The sequence below is a fragment of the Apteryx rowi genome, unplaced genomic scaffold, assembly GCF_003343035.1.
Source record: "Apteryx rowi isolate R43461 unplaced genomic scaffold, aptRow1 scaffold_96, whole genome shotgun sequence".
Classification (NCBI taxonomy): domain Eukaryota; kingdom Metazoa; phylum Chordata; class Aves; order Apterygiformes; family Apterygidae; genus Apteryx; species Apteryx rowi.
In genome coordinates, this window is record NW_020451271.1 from 1,720,497 (window position 1) to 1,734,222 (window position 13,726).

Below are 13,726 nucleotides of genomic sequence, written 5' to 3' on the forward strand. Positions count from 1 at the left end.
CGCCGCCACCGCTACCTGCGCGCTGCGTGCGGGAGAGCCCTGCGGTCGCCGCCAGCGCCCGCCCCGCCCCGTCCTCCCGCCCTCCGCCGGCGCCCTGCGGACGCCCGCGGGCGCCACCCAATCGCGGAGCGCCCGCGCGAAGGAGGCGGGGCGCTGCTCGCCCCCGATTGGCGGCGGCGGGGACGGCGCTCGGCGCCGGGTGCGCGTGTCCGCCACGCTCCCCTCGCCGGCGGCTTGGAACGTGGCAACATGGAAGCGAGCGGGGGCCTCTCGCGAGCGTTCGACCGCGCGGCCGGACCGCGCCGCGCCGTGCCGCGGCGGCGCGCSCTCCGCGGTGGGGGAGGGGCCAGCCCGTGCCGCCGGGGGGCCGCCGCCGCGCGCTCCTTCGGCGCTGCCGCCCTCCGCAGCGACCTCGCTCCCCGCGCCGGGGGGACCCGTGCTGCCCCGCTGCCTTTCAGAAGGGGCTTGCGCCCCCGTGTGCCCCCCCAGCAAACACACACGCTCCGGGGGGCCCAGACGGGCGGGCGGCGGCGCGTGGCCGTTAGTCCTCGCCACGCGTGGGCTCGCGGGCGGCCGTTACAGGCGTGCCGCTGCGGCCGCGGTGCCCTTTGGCCCTGAGGGAAGGTGCCGAGGCGGCAGGCTTTCTCGCTGCTCGGCTATCTGGTATCTGGTAGCCTCTGAGGCGGTGGCCGGGCGGCCTCCCCCGCCGGGGTGGCTCGCAGCCCCTCTCCGCGGGGCGGCAGAGCCTTGGCACCGGCTTCGCGGTGCCGGGAATAGCAGACTTGCAAGAAACAAGGCTGGCTAAATGGAGGTCTATTACTTCAGTATTTGAGACTCTGCTTAAAACGTCTTGTCCTGTTTCTTAAACTGTCTTCCACTTTGTTCAAATGTTAATAATTCATCTATGCCCAGTTTATGCGAAATAGCTTGTTAACTCCTTCAAATGGCATTTTTTCARCCAACATGGTAAAACAGTTTAAAGTAGGTTACATTAACAGATAAATTCTCAAAAAAGCTTTTCAAATCTAAAAATATTTTAAATAAACTGTGACAAAATCAGTGTTGTGTGGGTTTTTTTTTTTTTAAACAGAAATTCTGGATTCTTCTTGTTACTCAATGATCTGGGATGCAACTTGCTTAGATAACAGTGTGGCATAACAGCAAAATACTTTTTAAACAATGACAACAACTAAAAAGTCCACTTTTGAGTCCAGAACATAACTACAGTGTTTCAGATAAAAATAAACAATGGTGAAAATTAGAGCTTTTGAAAACCCTCTACCAAAACCTTATTTTCATGCTGTGTTTAAGGACATCATATCTTTGAGTCCTTTTGTATAGCAAGGCAAAAACTGGCCAACAAGTTCCAAAGTTGTTAGGGAGAAGCAGACATGCTCATAAACATATAAAATTTGTTACAGAAATGCTGATAGGATGAATTTGAGCATAGGATGCATTTGAGCAGATTGGGAGGTACAATTTAAGAAACATAGTGTTTTAAGAATGCAATTCAAAATAGTCTGTAATTCAGATCATTTGTAGCTGGATTTATTGAAAATATATAATTAATAGAAAATAAATGCCTGTGTGGCCATTTTTTGTGAGTACTTCATACAAGTAAGATGACAATGTTTTGTGGTTAATGAGGGATACAGTTTCCTGAAGCTATACTATGAGAATGGGCTGTTTAATAAGAAAAGGGACATTAATAGCRTTTAAGCAACTGAGTGAAGAGTGACACTTAGAAAAAGAAGGCTATGTTAATGATTTACTGTATACCAAACTTGTGACTGTAAACAGACTGTAAAATTGCTAGTTCTCTTTTCACTGGCACTCAGCTGCCAGCATTTCATATTTGGTGTATTCTATGCCTTCTTGTACACTTTTCTGTCAAAGTAGATGCTCTTGAAAGAGTAGAGCATGCACACAGATACAAGTGCTTATAACAATATTGAAGTGCTTATAACAATATTGAATGTTTATCTCTGCTCATGTACTCAAAACCTGATCATCAGATATGGTTTTGGAATAAACAGGCTTTCAGATCAAGTTAACAGAAAGTTTTAGGCCTGGTTTATCTACAGGGATTATCTGAAGACAATTCAGGTACAGGCTATGTGACCCATTTTGTGCCATTGAAGTACCTTGGGACAGCTGGGTGTGTCTTATTCTTGGGAATGCTTGATTCAGTTAAATTGGCTGGGCTGCTGTTGAGATAGCTAGATGCAACTTAATAGTGTAACATGTAGCAAATAATCTGATGATCCCTTCTGATCTGAAATTTAATGAAAATTAAAGACAATATTAAAAATGTCATTTTGAAAAGAATGGAGAGAAAAGAGAACAACGTGGGTAGGTGTGTATGTATGGGAAAGCTTGTTTCTTTTTTTAATCAGCTGAATTCTTTTACTGCTAAACATTTGCTACATTGTAACCATGTGCAGTAAACCACAAGAAGATAAATATCATTGTGTTTGTTTATTGGAGGAAAAGGAACAAAGCAGGAAAAGGAATGTAACAATAAGGAACAAGCAAAGTTTGCAGAGCAAAGGTAAAGCAGATAGCAAAAGAAAAAAAAAACTAGAAAGAATAAGTTACATAATAATGGCAAGGGGTATGAGACAGCCCACTGCAGTCAGTTGGAACCTTTCCACTTACTTGGATCAGGCTCATTTAAAACAAAAGATTAAAAAGTTCTCCCTGTCAGCCAGAACCCCATTTTCCYCTACACCAGAATATCCTAATTGCTAGTTGACACTACAGATAAATGTAATTTAAATCATACTGCATTAAATGAATCATCTATTAGAAGACTGTCACCAAATAATGAGCCTTGCTTGGAAAATAGATGCTTTGTTTTTACTGCACAATATTTTTTCCATAAATACTTCTGCATTACTGCAGTTGCAGCTGTTTGGCTGGCCTGATTCATTCAATAGCACAGTGACTCTGCTGTCTGACAGAAAGAATCACATCCAAGGTGATAAACAGAAGCAGCATTGAAATAATTACACAAGAGGAGGATTCTAGCTGTAGTCTCTTGATTTCTAAAGCAAGCATAAATATATGACCTGCCTGGAGCTGGATGAAAAGATGCTGAATATAAGAGGGAATGTTAATATGGAGAGAGAGAGAGAAAAAAGTGACACCTCTTTAAAGCAACTATGAATTTACCCCTGTTTTCCACTTCTTATATGGCAGTTGAATAAGCTTTTTTTTTTTTTTTTTTTTGCCTTTGCTAAATTCAGTGCTATGATTTTATGATTTTGTGTTGTGTGTTCTATTGATGGATTTATTTTCATTCATGATTTTTATCTGAATTTGTCATAAAGCCTTCTGTTATACTTCCACTAGGCCATAACATGTCTTCTGTGAAGAAGGTGTAAACAAGTCTAATCAAAGGCTTAGGAGCTAATCCTTATTCTGTTGGTGTTCCTGAGCTATTTTATTCAGATATTTATCATTCCAACTGAATTACAGTTGTCCATTAGATTATGCACATTTCTTATGAATAAATAAGTTTCAATTGATCATTAAGGGAAAGTCAATCCTCAAATTAGAAGGGAAAGGTGATTTTATGACTTAATGCATTGCAATGAAAAGAGGTTGAGAATCTCCAGGATATGTTAAAAATTAATGTGTTAAAGATTGTCTGATAGTCTAAGATTTTCAATAGAAAACTTTGGCATTTACAATTTTAAGGTTTTTGAGCATCCAGATGATACTTCTTCCAGAATGTTTATCCAGGAGGCAAGTGAACTAAGCACCTTGTTAACCAATTGAAAAATGTGTTGTCACAAGCAGACTTTATRTTAAAAATATGTCTTGGGTTTGGAACTTAGGACAGAGAGGATTGTGCAGATGATGGTGTTCTCTGCATTACCAAGTTGAGACTTGAACCGCTGAGCGGCTTTCTGGWTTCTGATGGTGGACTACTGAGAATCAACATCCAGACAACTGTGTTTGACTACCAGAATTCACTAACTGCTTACGGAAAACCAGAGTTAGATATTTTGGGAAGACAGAGGAAGAGCAAGAAGGTAAAGAGTATCTCAGTTCCCCAAACCTAAATGACTGTTTTAAAGTTAACTGTATTAAGTGATTCCATTTAAAGCTAGTTTTATTTGATGATGCTAGTTGGTAGAAAATGGATACAAAAACCTGCARGCAAAGGAAGTTATATTTCAAGTCAGTTACTCTCAAGGAAGAATTCTCTCTCACTTATGGGTTTGGGGKTTTTTTTGCTTGTTTGTTTGTTTTACAATATTTTCAAAGTAGTAAACACCTGTTCTTAGATTTGTACACTGTTATATAATCTTAGAACATTTTCTAAATAGTTGATGATAGTAACAAATAGAAAGTGGCCATCTGTTGGAGAAGAATTGAGAAGGATATACTTATCTGGAATGTAAGGGTAAAAAAAGAACTTGAGCCAGGTGAAGCAATTCTAGTTCAGGCAAAGGTAAAGTTGAAGGAAATTTGATTTAAAATTGGTAAGGTAAAACATAGGCTCTCTCTTATAAAGTCTAGGTCAAAAGCCTATCCTCGCTCTCAGCTGATTTGTCTTGCCCTCTCAGATGAGTAAATTGATTAGACTTTGACCTTTGAGCCAGTAGGATGGCCTAGTAGTTTAGAATTTGTTATGGCATTGCTTGGCTTCAGAGTGTCTTACTGCAGGTTTTGCCAGGCATGATTCAGTTCAGCTAAATTGATCCCTGTGAGCATAATTACAGCTGAGAATGTAGCAAACTTCTCTGAGCAAGATTTTGCATCTGGTGATTGGATTTTGCATAAACTGTGAAGATTATCTGGGATTTAAGTGAGGCCTTCTGTCATGTCACTATGCACCAGCACAGGGACATATGGATTTATCTCCTATAGCACAAGAGACTCAACCAAGCAGGGCAAAAGTTTCTTTGTGCACTTACCACAGTTACTTATAATGTGTATTCTTGCAAGGACAATTAGAAGCTAGCCTTGAAAGACCTTTAAACTAGAAGTAGTACCTTTTAGATGGATTGTGCTCAACTGATGAAGTTAAAATAGTGCAAAATACAGGTTGGCTACAGATAAAGACTAAGACAAACCAGGTTCAGTATTTCMACAATCCTGGACAAAATCCTAATTAGAATGGCAGTAAGGTAATGAGGCATAGTCAGCTATTTCCAGCTCTTGCTATAGAACCTAGTAATGAAATCAGCAAGAAAAACAAGTAGAGGAAGGTACTTTACCACCAGTGTACTGTCTACTCTTGTCCCAAAGCTTAACATTTTAGTAGTATGGGGGAAAACATTTAAATGTATAACTGCATTTGGTAAAATTGCTGTACAGACTGCAGCAAGAGCAGTTGTATTAAATGGGTTATCTGAACTGAAAGAACYGGTGATCAGAAGCTATGAGACCTCTAGAGAAGTCCAAAACCAAMCAAMCAAACAAAAAAACCCTCAAACCCAAGCCTGTATTGATCATAAATTATGATGTCCTAAAGCTCAGAGGATGTGCAGATATGAACAAAAATAGTGATGACTTAATAGGTTGTCCTGCTGGATCGTCCTTTACTGGAAGTGACTTAGCAGGTTTTCAGAATGAACCTGGAGTATTCTTATCAAATCAGCTTAGCCAGCATCCATAGCTACCTACCCCAATACCACATGTGAACTAGCCTTGCTTTACATTCACTCTTTCTAATATGATTCTGTTCTGAATATGTCAGATTAGAAAAGAGAGCAAATTGTCCCAGGAGCAGCAGAATATATAATGCCTAATTTCCTAGAGATTTGTTTCTTTTGTCTCCCAAACCCCTCTTCCACCTCTGCTACAATAGCCTCCTATCTTCCTCTGAATACTGTAGTATACCTGTGGGAAGAGATAACCTGTACAGTCCAATTAGTGCAAAACTGTAAGGTTGGTGTGTTCTGGCAGGACTGGCCAGCACATGCTTGCTGATTAGTCAGCCTGTTGGCAAACAAAAGAACTGAGTCCTCTCTAATGATCTTTGTATCTTCAGTTATAAATAAATAGCTCAACTAACGTGAAAAACACTGCAGCCTTCAGAAGCTTTCACGTACTCCATGATTTCAGAAATAAAGTAGAGAAATTTCACTTAACTGTGTTTAAGATAATTTAAAAACTGAAAGCATGTACAGAAAATAGCTAAACAATAGCTAGTATTGTTAACAAGCTATAAATACTACAGTTTTCCCTGTAGGAGTTCTTTTCAGTATAGAGAACTTGCTCATGTATCCCTAACAGCCAGTTTCAGGCTGTCTGTCTACAGCCAGAGCAAGGCATCAAATAGGATGAGTAGGATTCTCATCAGAATTACACATTTTATGACACCAGAACTGATCAGATGACAAAATCACTCATGCTCGTGTCTTTGCAAGTTGTTCTGGGGGCATGTTCTACAATACTAACTCACACACCTCCAGAGACATTTTCCCAACATCTGGAGTCTATTTCTGCCAGTGCCAAGAGGAAACATGAAAAAGAAAGATGAAGACCTCTAAGCAYGAAAACATATTCTTGGATACACCAGATGACACTAGCCTTTCCTCCCCAGTTCTTCATTTCACAGGTGAGAGAATATCACTTAATCTTACTGTTTTCATTACTTAAAACTTTATTTCTATTTTCTCTAAGCCTGTTTCATTTTTCATTGATATACATAGCAGTTGAAGAAAATAATCATAGGATCTTGTCACAGTTACTGCCCTATATTCATTAGGCAAGTGAATTTCAGAGTAGAATTATTTGTGATGCTTCACCCATTAGTCTCTCTGGAGCTTCATGTTACAAGTAGGACATGGACTGATTTGAGYGGAGTTGGCCTAAAATTCTCTGTGTGCCTCCTTTGAGATCTGGTTGTAGGTAATGAATGCTTTCCAGGTGTTTTCTGTCTGGTTAGTTTTTTTTTTGTGTAAAAAATATCATAGTAAATAGTACATTTGAATACTTCTTTTTTTAAGTTATGGATTTCTAAAATGTTCTGTAGTAAGCATTTTCCAGAAGCCATATGCCTTCCTTAGCTCTACTTCAATTTCCCACAAGTATGTCTTTCCCTCCTACTAGAGCAGAACACTTTCGAGACTGGTTCATTTTACTGCATGTTTAAATCACCCTTAGGGTTTATGATGATGATGATGATGATGTGTAATTCATTGTAATAGTCTCAGAAATTTTGATCAAAAAAAATACTGAATGGATAAGATTTATACCTGGTTGTATTTATCAACAAGTAATGCCTGATTTCTTGCCAAACTTTTCAAACTGATAGAGCAATTGACTCATTTATTTCAAGTAGTTAGGCAAGCTAACTCTTGTTTAGGTGGAGACAAACTCATATAAACAGTTGACTTTACTGAAGTTTCAGTGTAATAACATATGGACCTACTGTATTGTAATCTTGCTCCCTCAGTGAGGGGGCAGGAGTACATGTTTGGCAATCAGAATAATAAAATCTGTGAAACAGGATTGTGTGATATCTCTTGTTGGGCGTGACACAGCAAAAGCAAGTGGAGCTGATAGCTTTTTTACCCCAGAAATACAGATGCTTTATTTATCTGTTGTTCTTTGTAATAAYGTTCCCAGAGAGGGCATGTATTGCCCCTGTGAAAATCTGAAAACAAACTGGATGTTTTTTGCAAAATGCATCCAATTAATATTTGGTGTGATGAAGTATATTGGTATGAGARGTATTACAAGGGTATGTATTAGGAGGTCTGAGCTGGGAAGGAGGAAAGGTGAAGTCCAAAACACAACAGAGGTGGGCAATGGGAGCCAGAGATGTTTGATTTGAATGGAATGAAATCAGGAAGCCAGAGTATGTATGTTTGATAAGAGCCTGTTTGCAAAARGTCTGGAGCACTGAGTTGCCAGCTGTTGGGTCCATCTGGCAGATATAAGTAAGTAACCTCCTGTAGGAAGCAGGTAGTAGTAATTCACCTTACAATTTGGGTATCCTGTAGGTGTGGTGGTCTTGATAGTGTTTCCTGTAARTTATAAGGAGAGACTTTGCTTTGCAGTGAAAGTGTGCCATCATCTTCAATGAAAAGTTTTCTGCTTTGTGGATAAATAAGATCATTTGTATTGAAGGTTTTTCATTCACTATTAATAATTCATGTGACTGTGAACTTCAGCAGTGCTCCTTTTCTATCATAYTAGTCAAGCTGGTCAAGTTTAAAACTAAGTCCTGAAAGACTGAAATTTAAAACAGCAAGTTAAAAAAAAAAAAGAGAGAAAGAGAGAGAGAGAGAGAGACTTCAGTCATAATCTGCTAACACTACTCATGCTAAAGTTAGTTCATAATCAAAGACCTTCAGATTCCCTCCCCTTGCTTTGTGTGGAATGGAGGCAGGCTGCCCAGTTATGATACTACACAGTTAAGAATAGAAGAATGGTATTCTGAGCACAAGAGGGCCCTAGCTCCACAAACTGACATATGCCTATCATCTGTCTGATATCTGGCTTTCCATATCAAGATTGCTTCTCATCAGTGAAGATGTTAACTTTCTTTTCCTATATGTTAAAACTTAAAATAAGCAGCAGTGTGCTTTCTTCCGTATTCTCCTTCCTTCTTCACGTTCCACCTTAAAAATCTCTGTTTGCCTGAAAAAAACTGAAGCCATGGTTAGAGGACTGACACAGTGCAATTAATAAAATTGATACTGTTTCCTTATACTCCTGTGATGGTCTGTATGTGGTCCCCTGTGTAGTCTTACTGTTTGTTCCTTTGGGCTGGAGACCATCTTTTTCTGTGACTGTGTACAGTTCCTGTTTTTCTTAGCTGCTACAGCAACACAGTAAAAGGTAAATGTGAATGGAATAATGCCAGGGACTCTGTCAAAATCTGGCCTCTGTTGTTGATTTTCTTCTTTACACATGAGATTCATAAGTGTAGTTCCTATAGTGACTCTAAGATTGCGCAGAAATGATATGTACAACTGGATCATATTGACTGTTATAACTTTCTTCATTTCAGTAAACTTTACTCATTTACATCTGTAAAGTGTCTGTTTTTCACCCTTCAGATTCTGTTAGTTAATTTGGAATGTACTCTCCTGTGGAGTCTAAGAGAAAACTATCATTAAAGCTTCCATTAGGGTAAAGACATACAATCCTTATGCTCTTTCCTCAGAGTTCTTATTGTGCATTTATTTAATGCAAACTCTGGTGTTTGTTCGTGGTAAAATTTCCTATGACTTCAGTTTGCGAAGTCATGCTTTATAATTCTGATTTTTTCAGATCATTACTTTCTTTGTGGTGTTTTACAAAATGTGCCTTTATATATTGCCAATAGTTGGAGGGTGATTTTGTGAAGATCCAATTACACTGCGCTGTGAGACTGTTAAATGCAGATGTACAGAAAAGATGGTAATATGAACCAACAGCACCTATCACAACATATTAACTGAACTAGCCAAGTGTTAAACCTGATGCTGAAAAGAAGATATCTTATTTCAAGAACCTGTTTGCTTTACTCATGACTGGGTAATAAAATGGCATGAATGTTAATTTAGAAAAACAGCCTGTGAACCTTAAATACTGTACATGCTGGTACAATTGGAACAAAATATTTTATTAATGTAATGGTATTTGGACTTTGGGATGGAGCAGAGGAGGGTGGGGATGCAGGGAAAGAATAGGCAAAGAAAGGCAAAAAATAGGGAATTAGAGAGTTTTATTTTATGTGCTTATGTGGATGAACATGATCCAAATAAAATTTTATTTGCTCAAAATTAAATCAAACCCCAAGATATGTTACTAAACAGTTTTAATTGTTATTAGTTACATTTACAAAATCTAAGAGTGACTTGGAATGTGGGCATCATGTGGAAGACACCAGAAAACACAGYAGGAAATATTTCCAAACTCCAAGAACTTAGTCTGTGTAGGGAGAACAGATGATAACGAAGAAAAGAGATAAATCATACCCACACCCAAGATTAATGTGATATCAGCAAATGTGTGCACTACAGGATATTGGGGAGAATTGGTTGTTGTTTGAAAGGAGAAAAATTGATACATTAAAGGGAGTACGGGGACCACTGAAAGAAATGGCTTCTGAYAAGCCTATATGCAGTGAGGATGAGGAGAAAGTTAGATTGATGGCACTTTGCTTAGTTAATCCCGGAGTATTAATAGGCAGTTAATGTTCTGTTAGGCAAATAGGCCCATCAATTCTGTCAGTGACCTGCGTAGCAAACTGACCTGTTTGCTATGACAAAATGGTAAGACRGGTGTTTTTATGCCTATTCAAAAAGGTCTATGGTAGTTCTCATCATATTTACAGCTCACAAATTAGGGCAACCTGCAGGTGGTAGAGAACCCCAGAAACAGAGTGGAGTCCATGTTTTGAATCCCTATTTATGTACGGCTTCAACCTGCAATATCCAATTATAGAAGAGTTGAGGCTGTTTCTCTTCATAGTAGGCTGCCATTTCCATTTGGATTAACTAAGAACAAAAGAAAAGGGCAGAGCAGCATGGAGGTAATGCTGTGATGGGAATGGGCCAAGAGATCCCACAGAGGAGGATGTGGGGTCTCACTCTCTTTGAAGGCAGATAAATCTTTGAAGTTTTTTTCTAAGACAAGGCGAGTGATGTTTGCATCTCCATCTGGAGGACCATTCCTGTTAAACTGCAGCCAAGGCGCCAGTCTTGTCCCATGGGGAGAAACTGCCCAGAGGTCAAACCAAACTAAAAAACCCCCTCCTTTCCCTGTCTACTGTGTCTTCTTTCAGTGAGTCTGTCCACTTTTAGCTTTRTTTTATCCCAGGATCCTGTGGTGAAGCAGAGGTGTCTTAAAGCACAGTAAACCTCACCTTCAGGGATCAAACACTTAATGATTCCCAGCATTTTGAAAGTGAATCTTTTCTGCTGCCACCTCCACATCTTCCCTCACTCCAGCACACTCCAGGCTCCTGCTTCAGTCTTTCACTACTTTCTTGTCTGAGTTTTATAAAGTCYTTGTTATTACAAGATGTAGCTGCTCTTCTGCTAAATAGGCAAACAGAAGGTGGCAGACACAGTTTAAATGAATCAGCTTATTTGACAGTTAACCTGTCTGGCTGATACCTGTCTGAGCCAAGTTAATTGTTAAAGAAACTGATATATTTAAACTGTATCAACCATCTTTTGTTTGCCTGCTTAATGGACGAGAGCTTGCCTTTGTAGAACCCCTGTATTGCTACTGGTAAGTGATGCATTTCCAAGTAAGTGATTAACTTTTAGCCCTGTTATAAGAGTAACAATATACCTGTTGGGAGGACTCTGTGATAGTGCCTTGTCCTTTCTCCTGCTTACTCTAATTTTAATGTTTCCCTCTTTGTAAGAATCTTCCTTTTCCACTACCAAAATTGATATATCTATTAGTGCTGGTCATTTATCTCTTCCCAAAACAGGGCTTGTGTTTGTTTATTTCACTGAGGGAAATGCTAACACATACCACCGGAGGAGGAACTTGATTTAAAGCATTACTGGAATAAAAAGAGAAAGYGACAGGTAAGGTCCATTAGGATCTTTGGATTTTTTTTTTTCTTTCATTCTGAGATCAGTAAAATGTCTGAATGTTCAAGTCTGACTGCAAGGCTTGACTTTCTCTCTTGCCTCTCTTCCCCCAAGACTGAGAGAAGCTGGGTTTTTAATAGGGGTTGACAGTGGTGGTACGGAAGCTATGGGGCGTAGGAGGGACTGTTTAATTCATGTTGTCAGTGAGTTATCCGATTTGGTCTAAGGAGGGTTTATTATCTTGTTTATATATTAKGGATGTTTTTTAAAAGATTATTAATGGTGCCTACAGCACTGACGGGTGGTCTTTAAATCATGCTATCTAGTAGATAAAATCCAATTAAATTACGTAACAAATATATACATAGCAAATTATAATTGAGAAACTTTTTTATATATTTGACTAACTTTATGATGCTAAACTTATTTGCATGACTGTAAAGCTATGCATTTTTATTTTGTATAATGTGCTCATTTATAGTGTGTGTGGTAGACCATGAAAATAAATTGGAAGCAAAAAATATAAAGTAAAGACCTTAAAATGTATTTGTATATGTAAGTATAGAGTAAGAGTGTTTTATTTTCTCAAGGACACCAAATAAGTATATGATAGTAATAAAATAACGGAATAGGATTTGACATACAGAATCATATCTATTGTGTACCTAATCTAGAAGTGCCAATAAACTTCTACTCAAGGAAAAGTTTAAAGAGCAAATATCAAGATCTGCGATACACAGAGCCAGTTGATCAGGGCTACACATGTGAGGAACATTCCTTTCTAATCTTTGTAGGTGATCAGTTTATGCCCTGACATGGGACCCTGCAGTGCTCATATTACCTTACGCTGGCTCAGCAATGAATGTTCTTGAGTGGCTGTCTAATCATCCAGCCCATTTAAAAAATCTTGCAATCGTATGYGGTTTAAATTCATGTTGTAGGGAATGTAAAGTTATTATTATAAAATAAATCCGTCCATGGTAAATTGGATGGCCTTTAGTTTGAGATGTGATTCATTACTTTTCTRTTTCCACAAAATAGAAGAAAGCTTTCATTAGGAACTTCAGAATTTTCTGGAAACTTGTAACTTTTTTTCCACCCCCAGCTAAAGAATTTGAATGTTCATTATTCTTTATGAAAGGAAAATCTTGGTATTCCACTGGCTTTATTTTTGGTCTTTGTTCCTTTCAAATATTTGCTTATATTAAGCTGAAATAACCAGAAGAACACTAAATGTTTCAATAACCTTGTATATTAATATGTTTAGTCCTTCTAGACAGAAACATCAGAGCTGGAAGAGAGGACTGGGTATTTGGCACCAAAGGCAAAAAGAAGACACCTACTGCGTCTAACTTAATTTACACAAATTATTGTGTTATTTATTCCTAGTTCCACACAGTACCGTTGTTTTTATTTTTATTTTTCCTTGCTCTTGATGATCTTTCTAGGTTAATATTTTGTACTAATGAGAGGTAATTGTTTGCTATGTTTAAGGGCTAGAGAGTCACCATGACTTAGTAGGGAGGGAATTCTGAATTAAGAATTGTGTTTAAGTTCAACAGGGTGACCTCCAAAGGTCACAGAATCACAGAATGGTTGAGGTTGGAAGGGACCTCTGGAGATCAACTAGTCCAACCCCCCTGCTCAAGCAGGGTCACCTAGAACAGGTTGCCCACAACCATGTACAGACAACCTCTGAATATCTCCAGAGAAGGAGACTCCACAACCTCTCTGGGCAACCTGTTCCAGTGATCAGTCACCCTCACAGTAAAGAAATTTTTCCTATATTCAGATGGAGCTTTCCTGTGTTTCAGTCCTATCGCTGGGCACCACTGAAAAGAGTCTGGCCCCATCCTCTTGACACCCTTCCTTCAGATACTTATACACATTGATAAGATCGCTCCTCAGTCTTCTCCTCTCCCGGCTGAACAGGCCCAGCTCTCTCAACCTTTCCTCATAAGAGAGATGCTCCAGTCCCCTAATCATCTTTGTAGCCTTTCGCTGGAGTCGCTCCAGTAGCTCCATATCTCTCTTGYGTCGGGGAGCCCAGAACTGGACACAGTACTGCAGATGTGGCCTCACCAGTGCTGAGTAGAGGGGGAGCATCACCTCCCTCGACCTGCTGGCAACACYCTTCCTGATGTACCCCAGGATACCATTGGCCTTCTTGGCCACAAGGGCACATTGCTGCCTCATGCTTAACTTGGTGTCCACCAGCA